The sequence below is a fragment of the Vulpes vulpes genome, chromosome 15 (assembly GCF_048418805.1).
Source record: "Vulpes vulpes isolate BD-2025 chromosome 15, VulVul3, whole genome shotgun sequence".
Taxonomy (NCBI): Eukaryota; Metazoa; Chordata; class Mammalia; order Carnivora; family Canidae; genus Vulpes; species Vulpes vulpes.
Window position 1 is genome coordinate 45,099,641 of NC_132794.1, and position 18,274 is coordinate 45,117,914.

The 18,274-nt window shown below is 38.8% G+C and overlaps 1 protein-coding gene and 1 pseudogene across 1 annotated transcript in view; one reads left to right on the plus strand and one right to left on the minus strand.

Annotated features, from left to right (window-relative positions):
- Positions 1–18,274, minus strand: part of LOC112919806 (short transmembrane mitochondrial protein 1-like) — a 295,192-nt gene that overhangs the window by 203,441 nt on the left and 73,477 nt on the right. The window lies entirely within an intron of this gene.
- Positions 9,336–9,799, plus strand: LOC112919849 (tropomyosin-like; annotated as a pseudogene).

An 18,274-nucleotide genomic window follows, 5' to 3' on the forward strand; every position in this document is an offset into this window, starting at 1 on the left:
GTGGTAGGTAGTACATGTGAAACAGTAGATAATTCATGCATTTAACCAACCTTTAGTGAATATCTACTATATTCATTTCTTAGAGCTTCCATAACAAAGTACCAAAAACTGAGTGGCTTACAATGACAGAAACTTACTGTGTTACAGTTCTGGATGCCAGAAGTCTGAAATCAAGATGTCAGCAGTGCCCTGCTCCCTGTGAAGGTGCTAGAGAAGGATCCCTTCTCTAGATCCCTCTCTCCTAGCTTCTCTAAGTAATTTGGCTGGGAACAGCATAACTTCAGTCCCTGTGCGCATGTCTATGCCTAAACTTCTCTTTTTTATAAGGGCACCAAATCATACTGAATTAGGGACCTACGTCTCTCCAGTATAAGCTCATCTCAACTAATTATGTCTGCAATAATCTTATTTCTAAATAAGTTTACATTCTGAGATAATGGGGATTAAAACTTAAACATATGAATGTTTAGGGTACATAATTCAACCTCTAGTATCTATTTTGCACCAGATACTTCTAGGCGCTGGACGGCCAGCCGTGAATAGACTGTGCTTAGTGTACTTGTATTCTAATTGGGAAAGTCATACAATACATTCACAAATAAACAAGGTAATTCCAGACAGACACAGAGTTCTGAAGAAAGTAAAATAATAGATTAGAGCAGTGGTCTTCAAACATTTTTGTCTTTGGATCCCTTTCCCTGTTGCACCCCAAAAGCTTTTATGTACATGGATTATATTTCTCTCAGTCTTTACCGTTTTAGAAGTTTATTTTATCCCTTGTTCCAAGTTGAAAACTTGGTGACACATGTTTAACATTTCAAATGGAAACACTAAGTTAATATTTAAAAACTAAATAAATTAATGAGCAGAAAAATGTAAAATGTTAGTGTCAATATTTGTAACTCAAAAACATGCTTTTAACATTATCATGGAATCTTGGCTCAAGTGATCACTCAAAAATCATGCCTAGCTGAACCTAACCTAGCTAAATACCAGAGTAGTGTGTACATACCTACTGGTACCTAATTTATTGTCACTTACTTCTAAATGCGTGGTTCTCAGCCTAACTGTACCTTAAGATTCTCCTGGAGAGCTTAAAAGTTTTTGATAATGAAAAGTCACACAGAACCATTTAAGTCAAAATGTTTGGACACGGGTTCTGCTGGCTATCAGTGTTAATTTCCTTGCTTCATCATAGATAATTAAGTAAGCCACAGTAGCCATAAAGAATTAAAACCAAACAGCAACAAATGTTATACAGGTGATTTTAAGCCAGGATTGAGAACTCCTGCTGTATTCTGGATGAACATGAATTCCAACAGGCATCAATTAGTAAAATCAACCTCTCTCTCAATATTGAGAGTTCTCAATCTGACCTTGCTCTGTTCCTTGGAATCATTTTGATCCAACATGAGTATGAACTAGAATATGGACATTATATTAATTCTACCTGTATATATATGGTCAAGTGGAAGAAAAAGTTCAAGTTCAGCTCTTGCTGTCTTGGAAAATGCCCAACAATTTGTCCTGCAAAAAGGTTGAAATGTCAAATGACATTGTTTCCTACAAAACCGAATTAGAACATGGCCTCAAAAGTTAATATATTCAGATCTTTCCTCCACCCTTAGAAGGTCAAATATTCACAACCATCATAAAATCTACACTGCACTATCCTCTAGGATTTCTGAAGCTGCAAGAACAAATTATAAAACTAAAGAAAAATAAATCTTTTATTGAAGGAAAGTTATTGTCTAAGAAGAAGGAAAACTTTATGAGGATACAGCTAAACAGAGAAACATGTCATTGAAACCACCTAATAGCTGCACTATGCTTTACAACTTACAAAATTCTTGCATCTGTAAATTGATCTGACCCTCGCAACATTTGTAGTTGGCAACTGTTACTCATATTTTCATTTTCTATAAAAGGAAATGGAGATTATAAGAGGTTAAGTGACTCAGCTAATGTTAATGGCCCAGATAACACCCAAACTCAGGTCTTACTCAAGAAATCTTGAGCCTTTTCAACAGCCTTTCTCTTTATGTGGGAATGTGTCAACATTTCTTGAACTGGTTTTCCTGATTCTACCTACAATAAAAACTTCCTCCCCAGACCAAATAAATGCAAAATCTGTTTTTAAATTGTACCAACATGTTATACCACTCATAAGTCAGAAAATAAGTAATTAATTCACTAAAATAATATTTTTCACCAAAGACTACGGGGCATTTTCTATTCTTTGTTTTCACTAACAATATTTTAAAACCAACAATTAGGGATCCCTGGGTGGCACAGCGGTTTGGCGCCTGCCTTTGGCCCAGGGCGCGATCCTGGAGACCCGGGATCGAATCCCACGTCGGGCTCCCGGTGCATGGAGCCTGCTTCTCCCTCTGCCTGTGTCTCTGCCTCTCTCTCTATCTCTCTGTGACTATCATAAATAAATAAAAATTTAAAAAAAAAATAAAAATAAAACCAACAATTCCACAGTTGAGCCAGTTTGGGGCAGATTCTTTGAATGCTAGATATAATTTTTTAAATTATTTTCCTCAGTATTGTCTCTAAAGTAGGTCAAATAAACTATATTAACTATAAAAAAAGAAATCTAGCCAAACAGACATGAATGCAATTATCCCTAGGAGACAATTCTGAGTCAAATGAAGAGGCATGTGGTCATATTAAAGAAGAAAGAACTCTTTAGTGTTTCATCTAAAAATCTGATCTGACAAAAAAATGCCGTAATGGTAACCCATAAAAAAGGCAGTACTTTGAGTAATAGTGATGAATATGAAATCCAGTCAATGCCGCATTTTAAATAACATCTGTGGCTCTTTGTAATCTGCAATAATAAAATGATTCTCTTTAGTTTGTGTTCTTGTGTAGAGGCTAAGGGGGAAATAGCCCTCAGAGTAATAGGATGGCAGAGAAACTCTCTTGTTTCATATTATTCCCCAAAATAGCAGTCAATTTTTACAGAATCAAACAGCCAAATGAAAACTGGACAGAATAAAAGACCAAGGGCAACAGAAAAGCAGATGCTTTGGCGAGAAGGCAGCCTATAAATGTTGGTTTCCTAGGATTTTGATAGCAAGACTGTTTATCTTATTGAAAGCAGAGTCTAATTGAATAAAAGAGTTTTTAAAATAGTGGGCCATTAATTAGGCAGCATGGGGTAAAGCACAGATTCCATAATGTACGAGGCTTCTGGGAGCCACAGGCAGCGCTCATTGATTCTGTCAGGGTGCCAGAGGAACGAGAGAGCTGAATGTTTTGCCTCTTCTGGAAACCTACCTGCTACATTTGGTAGTGGCTTCCCCATGCATTGCCTCTGTTCAAATCATCCCATAATTACTCTGGCACTGTAAGCTGCGAACTTGGCGGGCTCTGAGAGATATCAGATGTTTTTCTCATGCTTGCTGAACCTCTCTTAGACAAATTTTGCATTGTTTTTTGTGTCAGTTTTATCGTGGAACATCGTGTTGCCATCTGGGAAGGAAAACAACATGGCAGAGGAGCAGCTGGTGAATGGCAATGGACAAATAAACATTGGCAGGCACCCGCCATTAGGTGAGATAAGAGGGATGGGCAGCTGCCAACACCGATGATCCCTCACCACTGGAACATCTTTCACTGTCCCCTTCTCTCTTATCTTCATTCAAATTCATGGCAATTTTTCATTCAAAGGCTTAACCTCTCCAAGTGTCAGGTGTTGGGCTTTCTCCTCTCTGTCCAGGAGGATCGAGAGACATCTATAAAGTACCCTACCAACTGAATTTCTCTCTCCGGGCAGGCCAATGGGCTTCCTGAAGCAAAGGGAAAGCTTCTGATAACATAACAGAAAGGCTCCCCTGAAGAATGAGAGGATACCAAAACTCTCACCAAGCTTTCCAGTCAATCTAGTGGATTTTATTTGGGTCACACCCAGCATAATCACTATTTGTGGCTTTCAAACCTTTAAATCTTTTAAAAACCATAGTTACAGTAAACAAATTAAATAATACTAACATGCCTTTGGGAGCAGGGCAGCAAGGGAAAGTAAGTTATACTTGATTGACAGTTATATACCATGCTTTCTTGTTCCCAAGATATAATTCTTCTATTGTAACATTTCTAAAATTGAGATCCACAGAATTCATGTCTAAAGAAATATCTGACAAATTCTAGGCAGCAGAATAAGTTGTGAAGTGCCAAGAGTCATTATTGCCTGCACATGTGCAAACTGGTAACATCTGAAGGTAAACATCCATCCAACCACTTCTGTTGTGTCATTTTTACTGTTGGAACTAATACGGTTGAATTTTTAACTTAAATTTGGATTCCAACCTTTGGCTTAAAAAATCTTCAAGAGAGTACACATACACACATAATACAGCATTAATTTTTTAAATTGTGTTCCGTTTACAGAAATTTGTTTCACACTAGCAATGCAATTAGAGGCAATAGAAGCTGCTGAATCACTCAAAATTATTCAAAGTTCTTTAAATTAGTAGAGGTTGGAACGATGATTCTATGTGTCATGAACACTGACCTTTAAGCCAAAACATCTATCTGACAAAATCTTCCAGCTGACTTTCAATATACAATTCAATTAAGGATTAAATTACATATATTTAATATATACTATATTCAATATATAATTCAATTAAGGAAAAGTTATAAAGTATAATTTACATATATTATTAAATATAATTATCCTCATAATTGGATTATGCATTGCATATTGAGTTTATATGTTATATATGTAATATTTCATATGTATTAATTTAACCAAAAAAGAAATGAAAATGCAAACAAAACCTTGAACTCTCAACAAGCTTACACTCTAAGTCCTAAAAAGGATGAGATTAAAAGCAAGAAGAGCAGTATACCAGTAAGCCATTTATAAAAGCAATGGCTAAGAAAATTTGAATGTTGCAGTGTAAAAGGCTAAACTACAAATTTTGATTGTGGTAATCATGAAAATGGCATAAAATTATATGTGCCATTTATTATAAAAATTATACATAAAACCTATATTCATCTAATTCATCCCTTTGTTTAGAAAGTAAGGTCCTAAGATCCCACAGTTCACTTGTGACAGAAAAACTAGAAATTACGAGATAAGTAGAGAGGCTTCATAAGAGGGAGAATATGAGGGCATGAAATGAAATGCTTTTGATCTATGCAATAAGCCAAATTAGGGCCAGCCAGTAACTCCTGAAACAAAATTAAAACAAGTTCTCTGAAAAGGACCCCTGCTACTAAATCAATCCTCATTTAAATGTCTATTTTTAAACATAACCAAGAAGATATCTAGGAAAATCTAAGAGAAACCAGTACATTAAGAAAACTTCCTGAAAATCTGCTTAAATTCACTTCAAAATCATGATAAAAGCCAGCCACTCTGAATGTTTCAGTGATATAATTTATATGCGGCCACACTCTTTGGTCCATGTGCTATTCACTCTTTTGACATCTGTCAAGGAAATATATGACAATTGTTATTACCCTGTATTGAGCTCCAATGAGATTATTTGAACTAATATCATTATATTAATTCAGAAATTTTGAGATCATGATCCATTAGTCTATAATCCTTAATCTAAGAGTTCAATAAGGTTTTTGCCTATAGACCACTCTTAATCATCACTGATAAAAAAAATTTTGTCCGAGAGCAGCCAGGAAATACTTCCTAAAGTAAACCCATCATTGGCAAATAGAAGCTGCAAGCACTTCCTCCTAACTTCGTGAGCATCTACAATGTACAGAACACTAGATGGACTCTAGTGATACCAAGAAAGGTCATCCTTAACCCTGTTTTGCCAATAAAGAAATTGAAAACTAGAAGTGGTAATAATTTACGCAAATTCAAGCAGCTCAAAAACAGAGAAAAGAACTGTCTCTAGGGCAGCCTGGGTGGCTCAGCGGTTTAGCGCCGCCCTGGGTCCAGGGTGCGATTCTGGGAGACCCGGGATTGAGTCCCATGTTGGGCTCCCTGAATGGAACCTGCTTCTCCCTCTGCCTGTGTCTCTGCCTCTCTCTCTCTCTCTGTCTCTCTCTCTCTCTGTCTCATGAATAAATAAAATCTTAAAAAAAAAAAAGAACTGTCTCTAAAGTCTATGACCTTAACTGCTACCCTATGATGCAAGGTTTTCAATGATTAAGCCAAATTAGTATTATATAATTGATTATGACTTTGAAGTCAGTCTAAATATTCAGGTAGGCTTCTTGGAAGAGCTGGAAAATAAACAGGGCTTTGAAGGATAAATAAGCTTGGTAAAAGGTAGATTTTTGTCAAAATATCAGCAAATAAATAAAACTGAAGAGGAACTATTGGACAAGAAGAAAGGGAAACTCCAACAGGAATAGCTGGAATATTGTAGAAGGCCTGCAGAAGAAATTGGAATTAGAATTACATTCTGGCCAAGGTAGTGCAAATTAATTTGTAAATGCTGATGTCCTGTTGGAAGGCTTCCAGGGAGACAGAGCAGTATGGAGAGGAAGTAGTCCCCCTTGATGAGTAAGTCAGTGCCTTCCTGAGAAGGGTAATAGCCTCACAGCTCAGTGGGGCCCAGATGACGGAATGCAAGAGGCGACATAGCTAATATGATCACTGAATGATAAATCAGAGCATATAATCACATGGATATTTTTCACCCCAAAAGACAGGATCTTGTCACTTAACAGGATCAATGAAGAAGGAAGCATATCCCTGGCCACTGAGAAGCACCCAGAGCCACTGTGTCTTCTTGAGAGTGAAATGGTTTTGACACAGGTTCATCTGACTCACCAGAATGTCCCCTGTTAACAACAGAATTTCATAGGAATGGAGTAAAATGTAATCCTAAGTACCCCAAACTCCAAGAACTCATCAACAGAGCTATGTAAGGTAAAGCTCAGGATTTGAAGAGTCTAGATTTAAAACGTCCAGGCTAAGAAAACCTTGTCACATCAACATTAGCAAAAGGGAGCACTGAGTTTGAAACACTAAGCAAAGTATTCTATCATGAAAAATAATCAAAAAAGGCTCTAATACTGCATCCTTAAAAACAAAGTCAGGCCCAGGATAAGAGAAGGAGGTGTGGGGGAAGGGGAGCATTCCTGCCACAAAGTGGGCATAAGTGGAAACCCTACAGGTTATAGAATCTGTTTAAATATGGAAGGCAATTTATTCTGACCTCTAAATGGACCACTTGGGGCAATGCCAAGTGCCTTAGGTCCTCAGAGTGGGAGCCTAAACTTTGGGAAAGCAAATACAAGGAACTAAGAACTATTGGACCTGACAATGAACTCCTCAAAAGGGGAGATAATATTTTATTTATATTAAAATTCCCAAGCACAATGCCCCCAAAATATTAACAGTTTAATAAATATTTGATAGCTAAGCAGAGACATGATACTCCTTCTAAGATTCCCTTCTGAAAAATAGTAGAGACAGAATAAGCCTTAAGGGAGATAAAAAGGACACTGCTTAGGAGATGTTATTAGGAGGGCAGGGGGCTCCTTTGTTCACTGAAGGTCTCTAGCAGCCCTCATGACTAGCTTCAGTGTGACTGTGAGAAGTCATTTCTCAGTATTAGGTACCACCTTCTCTGCCTGGCAAATAAATAGTCCTGGAAGCAGCAAGCTCATAAAGTGCTGATGTCTAACTGGTGTCATTCTTTGGCATCAACAGCCTAACTTGGAGATGTCAAAAGCAAATGAGAACCAAAAAATAAATAAAAATTAAAATGTGCTAAAAAGAAACAGTCTACATAATAATTTGCCTTGAGCTCCAATTAGAGAAGACCACATCTTTTGTAATGCACAGGCATTGCCATATTTTAAAACAGTAGTGATGTTTGGATTCCATGGCCCTATGTCCTCGCTTTTTTACTCTCTCCTTCCTTTCAATTACTCCTTAACCTCAGCTCCAGGAGTGCCCACATGCACAGGCAGCCTCTTCTGGTAAAAAACAGGCTCTACGGTGGTACGTAAAACTCTTGACTCCAGATCTTTCAATCCCCTCTCATTTAAGCTACCTGCCATTTATTTGTCCCACCAAATATCAAAGCTTATTACATAGCTACAAACTAAAATGCTATAGTGCTGGCAGAAGACTAGACAGAAAAGGGGCACCTGGTTGGCTCAGTTGGTAGAGCATGCAACTCTTGATCTTGGGGTTGTAAGTTCAAGCTTTGTGCTGGGTGTAGAGATGACTTAAAAATAAAATCTTAAAAAAAAAAGAATAGACAGAAAAAGATCAATAAATGACTTAAAAGTAGAAAGTAGTGTCCATTAAAATTTATATATTATAAATGTGATAAATCTGTTTCAGCAATAAATATTATTGAAATATTTAGTAATTTATTGAGCTTTTAAGTCTATTTAATTCTAGTTTATTTAAAAGATAAGTAAAAAATATAAACTATAAAAAAACTGAAGAAAATGAAAAGTTAATCTTATTGATTCTGTGACATTTTAAGCTTTAAACTTGGATAAGAAATTATAGGAAAACCTAAATTTGACAACATAATGCTTTCTTTTTATATCAGAAAACACCTTGAGCAAAATTAAAACTATAATAGACATCTAATTTTTTTTGTAGGAGAACCTTAATTTTCCTTTGGGCTAACAATATGTTCTCTCTTGGTTTATGTGAGTCTGTCTCTATCCCTCCAAAAGTGGATGAACAAAGTAAATACGGCCATTCCCACATTCTACATTCCTGGGCAGAATGACCGTTTCAGGAATGGGCACATGGCTGTGTCCACCCAGTGAGACACCTTAGAGAGACTGTACTACAATGACTGGAAAAGACTGAATCTCTGCGTGGTCATTTTGTCACCAAGTGGAAAGGTCTGCCTGAATTATATCAATCCAGAGGACATCCAAGCTGAGAGATGGACAGATTCTGAGTCTGGATGATGCTATTAAGTCCCTGAACTCAGCACTACCCCAATGTAGTTCTCTAGAGCCATCAGTGGGCTAGTAAATTCCCATTTTTCGGTAAGCTAGTTTGAAGTGGCTTTCTGTCTCATATAAGCAAAAACAGCATTAGCTCTGAGCAGAGGAGGCAGCTGCAGCTCTTAGCAGAGTAGGCAGGAAGCCGAGCACTGGCAAGGGCTTGGAGGGCACCATGCCAGGATCACCACCATCGAGGCAGTGAAGTACAAGATGCAGGTTCTGCAGCCCATGCTGCAGAGGAGGGGGCCAAGCACCTGCAACAGGAGATGGAGGGGGAAAGGCAGGCCTGGGAGCAGGCTGAGCTGGAGGTGGCCTCCTTGAACCATAGGATCCAGTTGATTGAAGAGGAGCTGGACCATGCCCTGTAAAAGCTGGAGGAAGCTGAGAAAGCTACTGATGAGAGGAGGAAAAATATGGAGGTTACTGAAAACTGAGCCTTAAGAGATGAAGAAAAGATGGAACTCCAGGAAATCCAACTCAAACAAGCTGAGCACACTGCAGAAGAAGCAGATTGGGAAAGGCTGGGAAGTATGAGGGGTGGCTCGGAAGCTGGTTATTAGTCAGGGGGACCTGGCATGCACAGAGGAACCAGTTGAGCTGGCCGACTCCCATTGCCAGGGGGTGGATGAGCAGACGGATGGACCAGAACCTAAAATGTCTGAATGCTGCAGAAGAAAAGGAAGACAGATATGAAGGAGACATAGATTCTTACTGAGAAACTCAAGCAGAGACCCATGCTGAGTTCACAGAGAGACTGGTAGCTAAGCTAGAGAAGATAATTGATGATTTGGAAGATAAGCTGAAATCCACCAAAGAGGAGCACTTCTGTACACAAAGGATGCCAGGTCAGCTTCCGCCTGACCTGAATGATATGTAGAGCACCCAGTCCCATCCACAGCTGCTCTTGCCTCTGACCTGGGCTCCAGCCTGAGGCCAGCCTGCCCAAAGCTGCCCTTGAAATTGAGGGCTGACTTAACTGAAGGTCTGCTTTCTCCTCTTGCTGCTTTTCCCACCCCAACCCCTGTGTCTTTTCCACCAGTCTCTGCCTCTCCCCAGAGATTGCAGTTGGGCTTGGGGCTGAGGTCATATTCAAGGCAATGTGAAGTGTCTTTATTTTATTTTAAGGTTTTTATTTATTTATTTACTTGACAGAGCAAGAGAGCACACTCAGGGGAAGCAGCAGGCAGAGGGAGAGGGAGAAGCAGGCTCCCCACAGGGAGCCTGATGCAGGGCTTGATCTCAGGACCCTGGGATCATGACCCGAGCCAAAGACAGATGCTCAACCAACTGAGCCATCCAGGTGCCCCTAATGTGGAGTGTTTTTAAAAGTATTATGTAATGAGGGCACCCGGGTGGCTCAGTCAGTCAGCTAAGCATCCAACTCTTGATTTCAACCCAGGTCATGATCTCACAGTCATGATCTCAGGGTCATGAGATTAAGCCCGAGAACAACAGGGCTTTGTTCTCAGCTGAGTCTGCTTGAGATTCTCTCTCTCTCTCTCTCTCTCTCTCTGCCCCTTCCTCCTTACTGTCTCTCCTTCTCTCAAATAAATAAATCTTAAAAAAAAGTATGTTTATGATGTACACACTTTGTAATTACCTTTTTTGTTGCTTTTGATGTAGTGACCATTTGTAAAACACCGAAAATAATTTCATAGTTCTGAAGCAGCAGTCTAACTCCTTCCTCACAACTAGAAAGTAACTTTTCAGCTTAATACATACTATCCTCTCCACCAGGGAGGAAAAGCAGCAGGGGCCTGCCTTACTGAGAGCCAGAGCCCAGAAAGAGACCCACTCTGGAAAAGCCCAGCATTGTCCCAGCAGTGTCACCATTAGAAAGGTGATTCCAGAAGGAGTTAGCCAAAAAAAAAAAAAAAGACTCAGGTTTTCAGCCCTAGGGTATCTTTGAAAAACTTTATTTTTAATTTTTTTTTATCAGAAGTGACCAAACAAATTAAGATAGCGAGAGCTCTGAGACCAATTCCTTGTCCTATCTTTACCCCTTTCCCAACCACTCACAGCTATCACGTCCTGTCATCTCTGACATGGAGTCATACTTTCCTCGAAAACCTGTGGTAAGTGTGGGTGGGGCAGGCACAGAGCTCAGAGGCCTCAGAGCCCCAGGTGATGGAGAGTTCCTCTTTACAGTGACTCAGCATCTGATGCTGAATTTACTATGTTGACTTGCCTCTTGGTAACTATGTTTATTCTTCTGGAGCAATGAAAATCATGTCATGGGAAGATAATGGCTTTACCATGAAGTAGATCAAAGTTTGAATCTCGGCTACACATGATCTTGGACAAGTGTGAACTCTGGTTTCCTTACTTATAAAAGAGATAATGATGTCCACCTCCCAGACAAGTAAAAGAGATCCCACGTGTGAGGCAAGTAGAGTAAGTACACACAGCAGACACTTAATGAGTATCAATTCTCCAGTCTCTTATCCTGAGGGCTACACACATTGCCTAGAATACAACAAGGATTAAAAATTATTTGTTAAGTGAATGAGCTTTTTCTCAAAGCTATGAGTCCACCTATGCAAACAACAATCTGTCCACATTTCCCCATCAAATCTTTGAGACTGCAGTGAGAGAATGTAGGATGGAATTTAGAACACATTATATTTCAGCTTTACTATGAATTACTAGCCTAAAAAAAGGGGGGGGGGAAGAGATCTGATTAGTCCAGCTAATGAATTCTCGAACTCATGTTGCTTTCAGTGATCACACTTTCTTTGATAACCATTCATAAACCATCCACCAACTAGTCCAGTCAAAAATTATGCTTACAGGGATCCCTGGGTGGCGCAGCGGTTTGGCGCCTGCCTTTGGCCCAGGGCGCGATCCTGGAGACCCAGGATCGAATCCCACGTCGGGCTCCCAGTGCATGGAGCCTGCTTCTCCCTCTGCCTGTGTCTCTGCCTCTCTATCTCTCTGTGACTATCATAAATAAATAAAAAAAAAATTAAAAAATAAAAAATAAAAAAAAAATTATGCTTACAATGACATCAAAATTACTAGGCTATAGTTTTGAAAATCCTTTTCCCTTCTTTTTTTTTTTTTCCATTTGATTTTGTTTTGGGGGGAGGCATTTTCTCTGTAAACTCTTGTACTTTTAAGAAAAAAAGTGAAACAACAACAACAAAACAACAACAGAAAAAAACCAAACACTCTTAGTGGTAATTGAAAGGTAATCAGAAATCACCTTTGATGGCTCTGGCATCCTGGAGTGTAATGTATCATGGCCTGAAGACCTGAACTCAAAGCACATCAGTATTCCCTGTTTCCCCAACTTCCTTGAAACTTAATTCTATTTTCATATTTTCAGTTCTACTTTTTCCAGGAGGGAGATCAGTTTCTCAGAGCCAACAGGAGCAGAATGTGACTTTTGTTTTCTCTGTTAACTGTTAATATTGCACCAGCTGTCCTTGAAAGGAATCTCATCCCTCTGGACTCTTTATAGGATATCTGGCAAGCTGCACCCCTTCTGGGCCAGCAAATTTCTCCAACTGGTTCATATTAGTTTCAATCTTTGGCTATCTGACTCTGATTTCATTTTTTTAGGATAGGAACAGCAATAGTTATTTTATTTAATATTCATCCCCTTTTCTTTTTCCTCTGGACTGAGGTAGAATATGAAGTGGGAATTTTCTAGGTTCCCTAGAACTGCATCTAATCTGAAGACTAAAATATGCTAAGACTCCCATATTCTAATATGTAGAATAACCCTACAGGGCTTACTGACAGACTTCAGTTTAGAATGAGCCTTAACTATACCAAGCATTACCATCTCTCCCTGGGCAATGTAAAAAGAGATCCCAGAGGGTAATGAGGAAAGTAGCCTTTTAAAGAGACACTATCTATGAGGGAGAAGGAAAGTAGATTATTTTGTTACCTAAAACCAAGGCAAGTGGGTTCAAAATTTACCCATGTTAAAAACAGGAGGTACCCACATGAAGGGAAGTTGGGCAGTTTCTTTTCAAGTTGGCAGTCTGTTTGGCCAGCACACCTGAGCTACTTGAACCATAGAAAGAGAATTGGAGAAGATGGTGGGAGAAAATGCAGTCATGAAGCTATCTGCCCCATTATATGACATGTCATAGATGATTTTCCAAAGGGTCAATATACAGGAGAAAAGTCATTGAACTCTAGCTGTCTTTGCAGACTTCATCAAGAAGGCTGACCACCATGGGACACCTGGGTGGCTCCACAGTTGGGCGCCTGCCTTCAGTTTATGTCGTGATCCTAGGATCTGAGATAGAGTCCCACGTCAGGCTCCCTGCAAGGAGCCTGCTTCTCCCTCTGCCTATGTCTCTGCTTCTCTCTCTCAGTCTGTCTCTCATGAGTAAATAAATAAATGAAGAAGAAGAAGAAGAAGAAGAAGAAGAAGAAGAAGAAGAAGAAGAAGAAGAAGGAGGAGGAGGAGGGAGAAGAAAGAAGAAGAAGAAAGAAGAAAGAAGAAAGAAGAAGAAGAAGAAGAAGAAGAAGAAGAAGAAGAAGAAAAGAAGAAGAAAGAAGAAGATGAAGAAGGAGGAGGAGGAGGAGGAGGAGGAGGAGGAGAAAACGACGATGACTGACCACCAGAAAAGGGGTCCTTAATTTTAGGGTGAACTTTTGGAGAGGTTAAGGTAGGGGACAATGTAAAGCCAGATTTCTCACATCAGAAACTATGCATTAAGAAGGGAAAGTCTTTGGAAATCCTCCAAAGAACCTACATATGAGAGGACCAATAACTACATGCCTGGCCACAAAAGGCAGTAATGATTACCTTGAACCAAACACGAGGACAACTAACCAGTCATTGAACTCAACCTTACACAGGCAGTTAAATAGGAAGGATTTATGCATGTTCCTTTCCTTCTACCTTGCCTAAACATGATAGAAAAACTCCCGGCCAGGAGCTAGAGTAAGAAGTCAATTCTGTGGAGAATGAAGGGGAAAAAAGAGCTTTGAATTTTTGAAATAACACAAGACTATTCTAATAATTAAAAGTGACTGAAACCTTCTGCAACTTAGCCAACAGATTATTAATTACCTATAATGATGTACTATAATACATAATTACATCATAATACAGTGAAGAAGAGCAGTAAATTGGAAGATTATACCCAAATAAGTTGAAACCCTTCAACAAATATCGTTACAACTTCTCATGATTTCATCTTCTTTTAGAATGAAGACAGTGGGATGCCTGGGTGGCTCAGTGGTTGAGCTCCTGCCTTCAGCCCAGAGCATGATCCTAGAATCCCGGGATCAAGTCCCACATCAGGCTTCCGGCGTGGAGCCTGCCTCTCCCTCTGCCTATGTCTCTGTCTCTGTCTCTGTCTCTGTCTCTCTCTCTCTCTCTCTGTCTGTCTCTCTTTCTCTCTCTCTGTATCTCATGAATAAATAAATAAAATCTTTTAAAAAACAGAATGAAGACAGCCAGATTGTCATTATTTGATGTTGTCTCATTTTCTCTCCCTTCCCTAGATTACATTGTGGTTGTGTACTCAAGATACTTATGCTTTTTAGTATCCCTTACAGAAGCACATTAAAAATACTTGAAAAAATAATGGGAAGTCAGAGTCCTCAAAGGGTCTCTAGTCTACCCTTGTGATGCGAGAATTCAGATATGGCAGTATGCTTCTGTGTAGACTACCCAGGATGACTGCAGGGCCTTCATCAATAAGCAATGACTGATGGTGTAAAAATGTAGTTACAGAACCTCTCAGAGAGAGGGCCCTGGAACTTTTCAGCAGTGTGAAATATGCAGAGAATTCATCCCAAAGGGAGATTCAAAATGCCTAGTTCAGTAGAGGGCCAGGGGGTGATTTTATAGGTCACCATGGACAACATCATTTGTAATATCTCCCAACCTATTTCCATAATAACTTGCACCAAATTCCACTAGATGGGGTAATATAGAAAGTCAAAGTGGTGGGAAGAAGGATTATTAAATTAAAATAAAGTAGGAAATCAACAGGTACACTATGAAAATAAAAACTCAAAATCAGATTATTGCTAAAAACAAACAAACAACAACAATGACAAAAACAGAACAGTTGTAGCTGGTGGAAATAGAGTTCTTCCACACTTCACCAGAGTAATACTACAACTCTATAGGGTAACATTTATTTCATGAGTTGTGCCACCATAAGGCAACAACAAATCCTGCAGCCCACATGAAAATCAGCCCACCTCACCAGAAATGTCAACATAAAGAGATTCTAGAAAGCAACAGAGCACAGACTAGCACAAGAACCATGTTTGATAAAAACGTGTTAAAATGAGAAGGAACAGTGGAAGAGGAAGACTGTAAGGAATATCAAAGGGAGTGTGAATTACTCTGAAGATACTGCCAAGAAAAGGAATTTCATAGATTGCACTGATAGGGATTTGAAAAAAGAATACTTTTATGTTACTTCCCTTTATTATTTATTAATCTTACCTTTTGATTATGTTGAATCCACATGCTAACTATGGTCTGGAACATTTAATAACTTAAAATTACGGTAAATATCAATGGTTGAAAACTTAGCATTTGTAGTTTTACTGAGACTTTCAATATCTTAGATCAAAGTTATGAGTAACAGGAATTTCAGGCACCACTACAGGTAAAAGAGGAGCCTTTGGAGGATGGACCATATATTATATTTACAAATTCATAATAATACTGGCAGCCTAGTACTCTACAGTTAAATGCTATTCTTCTATAAAGCTAATGTTCTTGATCAATGTTATCAAGGGAAATAGTTCGAGTTTTTCTTTCTTGTCCTCCTTCTTTCTTTCTTCCTTCCACTCTTTCTTTCTTTTTTTTTTTCTTTTACAGTCATCTGTGATGATTTTGAGTTGATCCAGTGCATGCCTCAGATGGGATACTGACTAACTGAAAGAAATGGTAGCCTACTGATCCTCAGGTCATACTGCTCTGATTTTTTTTTTTTTTTTTTTTTTTTTTGTAAATCTCACATGAAATTTCTTATACCCAATGAATAAAATAAATTTGGCAAGTTGTTTCAGAATATTGTAGCCTAATATTTCATATCCAACTCTATGTTATGAAGCCTAAGTGGAAACCCTAAAGTGGTAACTTCTCCATTTTGAATATTTTGTTTGAAAAAAAAAAAAAGAGGAAGGTGAATTTGCTACTACAGGATTAGTATAAAAGCTGAAACTTAATGCATTAAAACTAACCTGCTTCTTAGTTGGGAATTCAAAATATCTATAGTACTTTTTGGAAATTGAATAAGGAATTGAACTGGGATGCCATATGTAGCTTGACTAAAGACAGCACAACTGCAAAGCAAATAACATGCACTTTCACCCCCAACAACCTGGGAAATAAGCACAGACAACATATTCAAGGGCTTAAAATTTAGCTCTGCGAAGTTTACTGCAGCTAAATAGATAAGAAAACAGCTTATCCCATAGGAAGCAAGTTGATGGTAATGCAGGGTACAATTAAGAGCAAGTAGCAAAGCTATTCACCATTACTATTTGTTTAATCCAGTCACTCTGAGCAAAAGGAGCTACAACAAGGGAACTGTTCTCTCTACCCAGGTGTCTGGGGAATTCAGGGATTTCCAGCACAAAGACCCATCACTTGAAGGGCAATGTGACAGAGGATTCAGAGAGATTGGTTGGCTAATGAATGGGGGAATAAATTCTCCCAGAACTCTCCCTGTTCAAACCACTGGAAATGGAGGCGCCCTTCAGATCATCTGTATGCCTGTTTCTTTTTTCCATTTTCAATTTATAATAACAATAACGACCTAGACATAGGACATTTCCTGGGCTTTAATGACTGTCTGAGGTTAATGGCCCTCAACTACACCTCAGGCCATCAACCCCTCCCAGCTGGTCATTAATCTCCAGGAAATATCCTGTTCCAGGGTCATTATTGTTTCAATATCAACTATACCTTAAAAGCTTTATGGATTCTGCAAATACAGATCTCTTGCCAATAGAGGTTATAAAACCTGTTTAGAATTCTGAAATTATCTTAAATTTGACCTCTCACAGATGTTTTGTTCAAAACTAAAATCTGCTTAAGAAAGCATTCACCTTTATCTTTGTTTATTTACATTTTTATGGGAAAGAAGTCTATTAAAATTACAAGAACCCAAACAAAAATCAATGAGTATTGGAAGAAAAAGATTGAATTTGAAGATAAGCACCCTCTCTTTCTGAACTGTAGCATAACTCAGACATTGAGAACACTATTATTTGTGAAATAGCTCCCGAAAGTGCTTCATGTGTTTAAGTATCACCAAACTACACCCGTGCGTAGAATTTTCAAAATATATCCTAATTATAAAATCTCATTTTTCAACTTTCATCAAAAATACCCCAATTTATACATTAATATTATTATAGCAAGCATGCCATTCATTGCAGAATATTCCACATAAGGAGAAGCTACTGAAACAGGGGCAAAATACAACTTCTGGAAGGGGCAGCTATTAAGATTCTGTTTTGGCAGCAAAATGGAGGATGGTTGTGCCAAAAGCATTTGGGATCTAGAGAGCTGGTATAGAGACAAAGGAGCGGGGAAAGGCAGGTGATCAGAAGCAAGGACACCAAACAAATGTAATATGGGCACATTCCAGTAAGCAGGCAGACCATAGAGACATGGGGACTTAGGCAGGCAGGACCTTGGAAAATTGTGGAAGTACTGGAGGGGCCCAGCTTTGAGGAAGAATTTAGGGTCAGAGATGTGCGCATCAAGTTCCAATAAAAAGAGAATCTACTTGCAGGATGAGTCAGTACTGTATTTCCAGGTAAGACAGAATTCCAGACCCTGAAACTGAGGAATAAAATAGGAACTGGTCATGGGACGATGTACTACCTCAGGTAACTAGGCTGGGAGTACGGAGTCAGAGAAAATAGGAAGAGGGGCTGGGTAGATTCTCCACGAGTTAGATTCCTATAATCAGTGAGGGGAGGGCTCCTGCAGCCTGGCACAGAGTTTAATCTTGGAGCTGTCAGGCTGTGGAGCAGAAAGTCAAACAGATCATACACAGCTATCCATTCCAGTATCCCATTTTGAAAAAAAAAAAAAAAAAATTAAAACCTTGTCTTTGAAATAACATTTGAAGATTTTACTCTAAATTATGTAAGTGTGGCAAAGATAAACTCAAAATGGATGAGAGATCTAAATGTGAAACAAGAGTCCATCAAAATCATAGAAGAGAACACAGGCAACACCCTTTTTGAACTTGGCCACAGTAACTTCTTGCAAGATACATCCACAAAGGCAAAAGAAACAAAAGCAAAAATGAACTATTGGGACTTCATCAAGATAAGAAGCTTTTGCACAGCAAAGGATACAGTCAACAAAACTAAAAGACAACCTACAGAATGGGAGAAG